The following is an 11,439-nucleotide window of genomic DNA, read 5'->3' as shown; positions in this document are numbered from 1 at the left end:
TCCATCTCTCCTCCCCATCACCATTTTTCCACCACTGACATCCAGACAGTTGGTGCTGCCATGTTCCTCGCAGCCTCATTTTTCTTCTTCTTCTCTTATTCTGCTAATATATTAAACCTCTTCTTCTTCTCCTGATACATATTCGCTCTTGATTGCGGCTGCCAATTAGCCGGCGAGGCTGTGGCAGTTCATCCATCTGACTTAAAGGTTTCTTGCCACTAATTTTGACGGTCGGGTCAAGTAGCGAAGGGGCCCATTAATTGGAATAATGAAGTCTTCAGTGAGTGATCATCAGTGACTTTAGAGTGCTATAAATCCTTTAAAGAAATCATCTCTTTATTTTTAATGTTTGGCTTTATCGTCCAGCCGGCTGCTGGAACGTCTCATTTATCCAAGACTTAATAAACATCATACATATGATTTCTCTTTCTCTCCCTGCTTTTTCACTCCAATGTTGATTATTCATATTCCTTTGCTGCCTCTCTCTGTAGCATTTAATTTGTTCTCTTCCCTCCTCCTCTTTTTCTTCCTCTGCCTTTTTATACTCGTCTTTCCTTCCCTTCACCGTCTTCCGCCTTTAAATCCAAGCTATAAATGTCAATTTTTCTTGTGCTTTAAGATTTATTATTTGAATTGATTGTACCCCTTTCATATTTGACTGCATTGGACAACATTCTGTGTTTTTAATGCAAAACCAGACACATTATATATCGAGGATTTGTCGTTATATTAACCCTTATTGGAAATTTGTGGTGATGTCCCACTCCTCAACCTCAGCAGGTGCTGCTAATCAAATGCACTTGAGTAACTGATCATAAGCTGGTGTGAGCACCTCTATAAAAGCTTAAGCTTTTGCAGCATTCAGGTGTGTGTTAGCACAGTGCCACAATCCTCTTAACGTTTAGATAAACTGCAAAAACCCAGAGAGCTACATCTGAGACTCTACAGGCCTCATTTAGCATGTTCATGACAGTGCAATTAGAAAAAGACTGAACAAATGTGGCTTGGACGCTTTTCCAGAAAATAGTCTCTTCTCTCTAAAAAGAACATGGTTGCACGGCGTAGGTTTGCAAAGTTGCATCTGAACAAACAACAAGAATTCAGAAGACAATGTCCTTTGAAAAGACGAAACCAAAGTGGAGATGTTTGGTCATAATGCACATCATACCAGCTGTCAGCATGGTGGTGCAGGTGCTTGCTTTACAGCCACAGGACCTGGGTACCTTGCAGTCACTGAGTTGACCATAAAAGTATTCTAGAGTCAAATGTGAGGACATCTGTCTGAAGCTTGGGCCAGGACAAGCACAATAAATATAAAACAAAATGATAAAGAAAAGAATCAGTGTAATATGTCGTGGTCCTGTTTGAAATGCTGTTGTAGGACCTTAAAAGAGCTGTGCATAGATGAATGCCTGCACACCTCAATGACCTGAAGCAAGGGAAGAGTGATCCAAAATCCCTCCACAACAATGTGACAGACTAATAGTGTCACAGAGAAAGCAACAGTCTCAATTATTTGCTTCTGAAGGGGGTTAAACAATATGTTGTTGTCCTTCTCAAGCTATATTTATCTAATTTTAAGATCTGGTAAGGACAAGGTTTTTTTTGTTGTTGTTGTTTTATGCCATAAACAAACCACTCTGGAGTTCATTTGGATGCAGACCAAAACCACCTCCTCTAAAGGGTCTCAGTCCTGTTGTTTCAGTACACACCAGACTGCAGTTATTGTGTTCACATCTCCACAAAGAAACTGCACCAAGAGCGAAAACGGCACAGGCATGAAAACATTCCTTTTACAACCCCTAATGTTCCTTCTCCTGAGTGCTAAAAATGGATTTAAGATGGTCCAGAAAGGAAGAATTCCAGAATCAAATTCGTAGGCCTTTAAACTGAACTAAAACAGTGGCTTACTTTTCTGGCAGCTTCACACTGCAGAGCACTGGCGACAGACTCGTGGCGTTAGAGCATTCTGAGTCACATTCATGTCTGTCTTTCTCTGTTTTCATGCTATGATCAGGCTGCAGAAAATCAGACTTATCAGTAATCGATGAGAAACATTCCAGATTTGGACTTGCTGGCAGAATCAACAGAGGCATGAGTATCAATAAAATCTCAGCCTCAGCTTTGCTGCTTATTTCTGCCTCCTCCCTCCTCAGCATGCTCCCTCCATATCTCACTTCATTCCTCCTCTGCCACTTCAGGTCTATATTTGCTGCTTGGCTGGACAAATAGAGGATCTATCTGTGCACAATTTACTGGCCACCGACTGCTCCCATTCATTCTGTTGCCAGATGGCAGACAGCTTTAATAACCAATGTAACAAATAAACTGCAAGGGGGACAAGCCCAGGATCCTTCTACATACATACTGTAACAGGCAACCAGGCATGCCGATGCAATCACGGACCTGCAGACGGTCACATCCTGCAAACGTGCACCAGAAAAGTGCAGAAATAAATTTTAAAAAAGGAGCGGAAATATGTTTATCAGTTTACAATGAAATTGTTTGGCTACAGCAATAGAAAATACATGAATAAAAAAAATAATAATAATAATATGATATTTAATATACACAAGTTTTCACTTTCTTCATTATGTTTGTTTTATTTTGTATTCATTTGACCAACAATTTTTTCCCATTTAATTATATTGATAAGGTTATTAATTTATGAATTAAAATGTTTAGGGAGTGTTTAAAGAAAAACACAGAAAATACATAATTATGGCTGAATAAATGTATAAATGAAAATGTGAGTTAAATGAAAGGTGTAAACAGGGGAATAAAAGGTAAATAATTTTTTATTATGTGTAAATTAAAAAAAAAAATCCTAAGAAATTGAAAAAAAAATTCAAACCATTTTTCATGCAATGATTTTTTTATGATGCATTTAATGACATTCACATAGTCATTTATTTCCCAGTTTTATTTACTATATTGTTAATATTGTAGAAATGACTAATTTAAGCAAAGATTTATTTTTTTTTAAAGAAAGGTTTTTGGTGTGAAAACGTCCAAAATCGATATGTTAATTTAAACGATATTATATTACAGCACTAATATCTGTTGTTTGCTCTTGTCAGAAACGTCTTAAACTGATAAAACCAACGTGTTTGCAACTCAGACCGTCAAACACTGCCGTCTGATCACAAGTCAGTGGCCTCACACAGTGCCTTCTTTAGCATCAGAGTCATCAGCGGCTGCCGCACTAAATGCTGCGAGCTAACAATTCTGCAGGATTGTGCAGCAGCGTCATCACTTCTCACAGCAGTTTGTTTCTTTTGGGAGCTTTCTTCTCATTTTTTTACTAGTGTTTTCTCTTAATCTTTGCAGGTAGTTTATATAATATTCACAACATTAACCATGCACATGAAAAAATAGTACTTAGGGGTATCCAAAGGGTCCTGACCAGGCGTCTGTCTATATGTGATAACTGAGACTCATCACAACATTGTGAGGATGCCTTGTGAGGATCTATCACATACCTGGAGCTTTGTCAACGGCAATATTTTAACCAGTAGTCAAACTGTACCCTTTGGCTGCTGCATGCAACGCTTGTTTTTGGTTCTTTTGAGTTTCATCATTCATCAGTGTAATATCCCATTCTGTACTGCTAAATGCTGCACAGCTTCTCGAGCTAACAGACCTGCCCTTAATCTGTTTAGACTGAGGTAGAAACTTTAACTAATCTGGGCAGCCAACATGTTTCATTCGGTTCAGATGAACTCAAATGTCATAAACAATCTCAAAAATGACTTTTAATATAGCCGAGGTTTGTTTTCGGTTCTCAATTAGAAAAGCGTCTCAAAAACTAATCAGTTAATTTGTTTGCGCTGTCCTCGTGCTATTTATCAACCTCAAACACAATGCTGTTTAATCTGTTTAAAATATCCATTCATTCACCTACAGTATCTCCGAGTCAAGCCATCAGTCAGTTCATCTTTTCATATATCAATCTCCAGCGCTGCGCTACGTGGCCGTTACTCACAGTGACAGTGAAGAAGTGACTGCCAATAAGCCCAACAGTGAGTACATGTCAAAGACAGCTTACACCAGCCTGTGTGCGACACTGCTGGGTTTCAGACATGAAAGATGAACTCGATTTGGCCCTCTGACAGCGGGTGTAAAGCCTCTGTGCTTTCGGGGCGTGGCCCGAGTCAAATTGTTCATTTTACCTCTAATCGTGTCATTTATCAAAAAGCTGCTCAGCCGCGTCAGTAAGTGCAGTTATGCTAACTAGATCTGAGCGAGGCCACGGAGAGTGCCAGCCATCAGTCAGCTTTGCGGGGCGGGTCGAAAGCACGTGGGAGATGCAGCAGGTACCAAACAAATATTCTCAGGGACGGTTTTAAAATGTATCCTTCTGGAAGCATCTACTAACACAGATTTCAGTGTTGTTCATGAGTCCTTGAAAGGCCCCAGATGAAGCCTTGTATTATCTAGTCTTTGAAGTGCCATTAATGCACGATCAGTCATCCAGGTAAGGAAATTGCCAAAAAGTTTAATCTAAAGAAGAGCGTGAATTAGTCCCTTGGATGAGTAACGAAATGTGTCTCTGAAAACGCTACGTCCAGCTTACCAGAATCAACTTTTTATAAATGCAGTTGTGTTCAGAAGTTTCCGTCCATTCATCACAGTCATGAATGCCATGGTAATTTTGGGCTTTTAATTATTTCTTGTACAATGACTTTAAGAAACAAGAATTGGGTGCACAGGATTGAAAGTTTTTTGGATTTTCTCAAATTATGCCATATGCATATCCCAGATAAAAAAAAATCTGGGATATTAATCTGGTCAGTTAAGTAGCAGAGGGGGGTTGTTTGTTTCAGTTGCCTTGGTGTTAATTTCATTAACACCAGGTGCACTAGAGGGGCAATAGTGTGACAACTCCAAAATATGACTGGTTTTACAGCCACTGCCACTGATATTTTTCCCTCCAAGTTTTGCATTTATCTAAGCTCAATGTCACTACTGCTAGCATGAGGCAATACCTGGACCCTGCAAGAACTTACAAAGGTTGTCCAATTCCTCCTGAACTGGACTGCCTGTCATTACCAGAAGGTCTCAAGAGCATGGAGGAGATTCAAGGAGACAGGTGGTTACTCCTGGTCCAACTCCTGGAGAGCTGGACGGGGCCGTAGAAGACCCTTAATCCATGAGCAGGTCCAGTATGTTCTCCTTTGTGCAGGGAGGAACAGGATGAGCACTGCCAGATATCATTGGCTGGCCCAGAGGCTGACCTGACCTAAATCCCACACAACATGTCTGGGATATTATCATTTGTGGACGATGGGTTGATATAATAGGAGCTTCTTCTATAGGTCTTGAGACCATAATTGTATTTGTACCTTGTAAACTTGTAAACATCTTTATTCCTGAGCATTTATACACGAGAGTCTGTGAGGATGGACTCACTTTTGGAGCCAGCCTCAAGGTGAATACTAGAGGAACTGCAGGTTTTGGCACTACCTGAACTAACAAAAGGTTTTCATACTGACCTACAAAAGCCTTTGGTCCATCTTTAACTCACATCATCCTCCCAACAAAGCGGCAACTCGAGCAGCTGGGTTATGTGTCTGTATCCTCCCACAGGGCTCTTATTCAGACAGTATCAACCCATGGCAGAGCAACACAACACAAACACCAGTCAATTTACCCATTTTGCATCCAATTCTCAGCGATGATTATGAGCCGCGTTTGTGCAGCTGATGGAGAGATTAATCTTGCTTTGATAGAAATATGTCAGTTTCTGCAGGCTGTGATGGATGTGATTTATCACTCCGGACAAATCTGTGCCCGAACGTTCCTCCTCCTGACAGCTCTATCGTGGCAAGAATGTCCCAAAATGTCACCTGTTGTATGCAGACTGACCTTCTAATTTTCTAATTCAATTTCGAGAACTCCCCTACCCACCATATCATGAACCAGTAATAACAATTACACACCGTGACTGGCTCCAAAACCTGCAATTCCCCCACTTTAAATCAAAACCCAAGTAGTCTTTTATTAGGCTGCCTGGTTAAATCAATCTAAATCTAAGCATAATAACTCTCTAATCAGGTGCTGGGGAGAATAATAGGTTGTCACGCTCGAGGAAAAATAGGCAATCATGGAATGTTTTCTTTAATTAGGCCGACTAAAGTAGAAGGGCACGGTGGGAGCGCGGGACACATTCATCATAGCCAAGGTGGGAAATTACTTCAATTACTCAGGAAGGGGAGAGTGAACAGAATTACAGAAGTCAGAGAAGCAGAAGAGAGGAGACCATGATCTGCAAGGAAGTCCAGATGACACCGCAGGGCAGGAAAGGCGAGGGCAGAGGAGGGAAGGAGTGAGGGAGCAAGAAAGAAGGAGGAGTCTCCAAATATACTTGGATAGCTGTTAATATACTGACTGGCCACTTCATTGGGTATGGCTTGCTCATTCTGGCCTTCTTTTAACTTCAGAACCGTCTTAATTCTTCATGACACAGTTTCAAAAAGGTGAGATTTTGTTCCATGTTTACATGAAAGCATCACGCAATTTCTACAGATTTGTCAGCTGCAAATTCATGATGTGAATCTGCTAGGACCACCAGCAACAAACAGAGCAGCCCCAGTGGCCTAATGGGTAAGGCACTGGCCTCCTAAGCCAGAGATTGAGGGTTCGAGTCCCATCTGGGGTGATTTCTAGCAGAGTGGCGCAGTGGAACCGTGCTGGGCCCATAACCCAGAGGTTGATGGATTGCAAACCATCCTCTGCAAAGCTTTTTAGTAGTTGTCACTGGAATGGAATAGTTCATTTATACACTCACTGGACGTGTCATTGCTAGTACCTGGTTGGACACCTTTAATACCTTGTGGTACAGATTCAACAAGGTGCTGGAAGCATTTCTCAGAGATTTTGGTTGACATAACAACATCACAGTTTCTGCATGTTTATCAGCTGCACATCCATGATGTTAATCTGCTGTTCCACCACCTCTGTAAACTCCAGGGATCATTGAAAAACGTCAGTAGATCAGCTGTTTTTGAAATACTCCGACCGACAACTATGTCAGATTCAAAGTCAGTTTAATCCCCCTTCTCCTCCATTCTGATTACTCAGTTTGAACTTCAACCTAAGGAATCATAAATGAGGCAGTTTTTAACTATCAATTAAAAAACATTACACTGAAATAAAATTTTGGGGATAAAGTGCAGAAGAAACAAGGAATGTGGAAAGTTTTAATGATGTTAAGCGGCAAGAAAAAGGCTGAAATCACAAACTAAGAGGAGATTTAAAAAAGAAAATGCAGGAATGGATAAAAGACAACAAATAAAGAGACAATCCAGTGAAAAGCAGAGTAATGAATATAAAACTGAGCAGAAAATAAAAAATAAAACTGTTAAAAATAAATGAAGAAAGGCAAACTCCTATTCCGGTGGCTGTACAAAAATCCACTATCATTTATCCTCAAAATTGGACCCCTACCTACACGTTCAACAACCCTCCGCCACCGCCACAGAGCTCCCAGCGTCTGTCAGCTTTCCCAGAATGCAACGAGAGAGCCACTGAGCGAGCAGTAATTCCTTCCGAGATGATGAGATAAACGGCCTCTTACTGTAACTGGATCTATTGATTCGGACGCCGCTTTGGCAGGTCGTGGATCCAGTTTGTTCTGTGACTGAAGACCTGCCAGCTCGGCTACCGGCCACGTAAATACAGAGATTATGACTTTTGATAGCTGCAACTCATTGGCTGGCTCAGTGCTCAGCGCAGATGAAGCAGCTGCCATGACGGTGACAGGCACAGAGGCGCTTTCTCCCGTCCTCTAAACATTATTAGATACTCTGACAAATGAACACAAAAATGTCTCTCCTAGACATTTAGAAACGAAGATGAGACAACGCAGAAGCGTTTGGACTTCAAGATATTTCAAACAAAAGCACCTGAAAGTCTTCAGTCTGAGCCAGAGCCTTTGGAGCTTCTTCTGGAGATGAATTTAAAAAAAAAAACAAAAAACCCTATACACTGAAAAACAGACAAAATAAAAGGTTTATCTTCTAATTTTCAGAGGTTTCAGTGGTGACGGGCCTGCCAACCACTGTAATCCACTTATTCTTGGCTGGTGACAGACGCTGTTGTCTACAGCAATCAGTGACTATAAAAGCAACCTACACCACAAATAATCAGGAGCTTCACTTCATCATCAAGCACCAAGAAGTAACTGAATCACTGAATCAGCAGCGCCGTCTCAGCTGTCTCTTGTTAGTTGGCTCCATCGAGGTTGTGCCTCGCACACCGCACATGCTCAATCTTACAGGTGTTTTATGACCTTTTAAAGTGAGCGCTCATTCATTTCTACCTGAACACTGCATTTTAATTTAAAATGCATCTATTTTCATTTCTATCTCCAGTTCTTGGATTTTAGTGCTGGACTTCACTAGAGTAGATTTGCATGAGTGATACAAGTGAAACAAGCCGTTTTAGCTCCACCCTCACTTTAACCCCTTAACCCCTCAGCTCAGGTACAAATATCAGAAGAAAATACAAAAATACAAATAAGTACAATCAATGGGAAAAAAAAAGTAAGATAAAGATAAAGTCTGAACTATGAAATAATTGCGAGAAAATTTATTTATTTTTTTGAAAATGAAGCGTTTAATTAAATCTTCTTTTAAAAAAAAATTTAATTTGCATTTTAGTTTTGCTGAAAAACCTGCCAATTAAAAATCTTTAGCCCTTCTTGCTAAGTCCTCCAGGAATCCTCACCAACCTTTCTGACTCTAATTCAGTGTTTAAACCGAGTCAGAGCTCTCGGGTCATCAGGTGCAGCTCTTAACTATTCCCAGTTCGATTTAAGTGTGCTGAGGCTGCTTTCTGAGTTACTGAGATCAGTAACAACAGTGAAAACTTTGAAAACAGGAATCCACAAAAGTACAAGGTTCAAACCTTCAAAATAAAACAGGATGAATAACACATTAGGACCAACGCTGAACAAGATGATAGAGGCAGGAGCACACAGGAGGAGGAGGGGGGAGAGGATTACAAAAGCCTGGAGCAATGACAGTACGTGTACGACAGCATTTTGACTTCTGTCATTTCTTTATTTGCTGTGTGTTTTGTTACAGTTACGAATGAGTTTGTTGAATTCCTTATTTCACTTTTCCCTGACTTCACGGACGGATACTTGACAATACATGGGTAACACCGGGATGTTCCCCTGTTTACGTGTTCCCTGTTTTATTTTGGTAGCCTTAGTGTTTAGTTTTAAATTCCTCAGTCCCATTTTCTTGATTAGTTTTTATAGCCCTCATTTCCATTTAGCCTTCTATCATGTTATCCTCTTTATTCCTCTTAGCCTTTGTTAACTATTCCTTAGCTTGCTGTGTTCCACAGTATTCCCGTGCTCTTTCATGGATTTTGGTTTTCCTTCAGTAAAAGACTTTAAATCAATGTCCGCCTACAGCTCTGCATTTATGGTCCTCTCTCTTTCTTAAACATGACAACCATGAGATAGAAAATCCCAAACGTCGTCCACAGCAGTCCTGATAGCAGCAGAGAGCAGAGAGGGCTTCTGTCAGTATCACACTGAGGTGGTAATCAAGCAGGGATCTGAGGTGATCGATAAGAGGATTGCACTGTGCTCGTCAGGCTGGAGCGATCCATCATGACCTGATAGCTGGTCAATGGCAGAGCAGCCTCAACCAGACAAGAGGGAGAATTTAGCTTTTTAACTTCTCAAAGGGTGCTGGTGATGCTGCTGTAGAATATTTATTCCTCCTCCAGGTTTACCTCTTAGTTTTCCTCCAACATCTGCTCATTTTTTAATCCCTCCTTCTCATCTTTCTGCTTGGCTGACCTGAGAGCTCCATCATCGTCCTCATCATCACCATCTTCACAGCCAGCCCATTTTTTTGTCATAAAGGCAATAAATCATTTCAGCTTTCATCTATTGTTATTGATGAATGACCAATTATTTGTCATCTAATACGTTGACAAACGATGACCCAGGCAGACGGATCAACTTCTCCCCCCCCCCAACTCCTCCTTACTCAACGGGCTGACGTGACGCAGGACAGCTGTGATGGATTATATCCTTAAACTGTTATTACACGTATAATGTGGCGCTCAAATCTGACATCTCACTTAGTCCAGGTTTCCCACCCTTTAAATACTGCATCACAGAATAGCAAAGAGGACGACAGAAATCAGATGTGAATACTTAAAACATTTAAGCTAGGAAGGCTGTGTTTACCCCCTAACAACTGCAGTTTGATATAGAGCCAGTCTCAAAACCACAGCTCCTCGTTTTTTCAGCTGTGTAAAAACTAACTTTGATCTCAGCCAAACCGATTTACTCAGGAACAAATAAAACACTGAAAAAAGCCAAAGAATAACATTTTTAGGTCATCTAAGTGACTTATACATCACGTTTAACCTGAGTAGCATTCTCGCCGGCTCTAGTGACCCTCAAGCTCCCAGCTAGCTATGGAGCTGGTAGGCAGTGTTGGGACTAACGCGTTATTAAGTAACGCATTACAGTAACTACGTTATTATTGTGGTAACGAGCACGGTAACTAGTTATTATGCCAAAACCGGGAACGCGTTACTCGTTACTGGGATTTAGATAGGCTCGTTATTCGTTACTTCGTGTGGTGGCTATCGCGGAGCTTCCACAGATTCAATAACATTAGCAAGTGGTGGAAGCCAGCAGGTGGATGAAGGAAAAGGGAGGCAAGAGGAGAGACCCGAAGCGGCCGCTGGTCCGAGAGTGTCAGGTGAACTGAACTTCAGGTAAGAAGTTATAACCTGCAGTCCATCTGGGTCAGATATGAACCAAGTTTAGGTGGAGTTTATTTTCGTTATGCTGACTTTTTCGTACTGCGTGGTAGCTAGCTTGACGGAGTTTCTATACAGCTGGGTGGGTGCTATGTTACTGATGTTGAACTTTATTTTGTTCATAAGGTTAATTATTAGAGTTGCCAAGCGTCCCGTAAAAAACAGAATCGTCTCGTATTCAGAGAAAATATTACGCGTTTCGTATTGAGGTGAAAAGGAACACAGTTTGTCCCGGACTTCAGCTACAATGAAAAAGACACAAAGCTGGAGTTATTCTGTGTCTTTGCTGCACAGCTGCCTCTTCTTCTCTCATCCTCTCACCCTCCCTCTCCTGTTTCTACTTCAATCATGAAACTGATCAATGATCAGCTGATTGGCTTTTCTCTCTTGTTTATTTATCGCCCACTTTGCGCCAGAAAGAGGAAACCAGCAGATGTCGCGGTAAACAACAGCAGCACTTTTAAGCTTGATCAGCTGTTGTTACAATTTATTTAATATTACTTTCTAGTATCAGCTGATGTTTGCTGGAGCCACAGCTGTAAAGCTGCTGGTCATGATATCGGTTTGGATATGTGATGAGAGGGAAACATGAAGATGAAACCAGGAGATGTCCTTACTGAATCATCAGAGCTGTGATGG

General features: G+C 41.1%; 1 non-coding gene across 1 annotated transcript; it reads left to right on the top strand.

The window, feature by feature from the left end:
* Positions 1 to 6,588: 6,588 nt before the first annotated feature.
* Positions 6,589 to 6,661, top strand: trnar-ccu (transfer RNA arginine (anticodon CCU)). The gene has a single exon. It is a non-coding gene; the product is annotated as a tRNA-Arg (tRNA).
* The last annotated feature ends 4,778 nt before the right edge of the window (positions 6,662 to 11,439 follow it).

Source organism: Perissodus microlepis, chromosome 23 (assembly GCF_051167445.1).
Source record: "Perissodus microlepis isolate ML-2025 ecotype Zambia chromosome 23, ASM5116744v1, whole genome shotgun sequence".
In the NCBI taxonomy this organism is placed as follows: domain Eukaryota; kingdom Metazoa; phylum Chordata; class Actinopteri; order Cichliformes; family Cichlidae; genus Perissodus; species Perissodus microlepis.
This window is presented reverse-complemented; position numbering and strand designations above follow the sequence as displayed.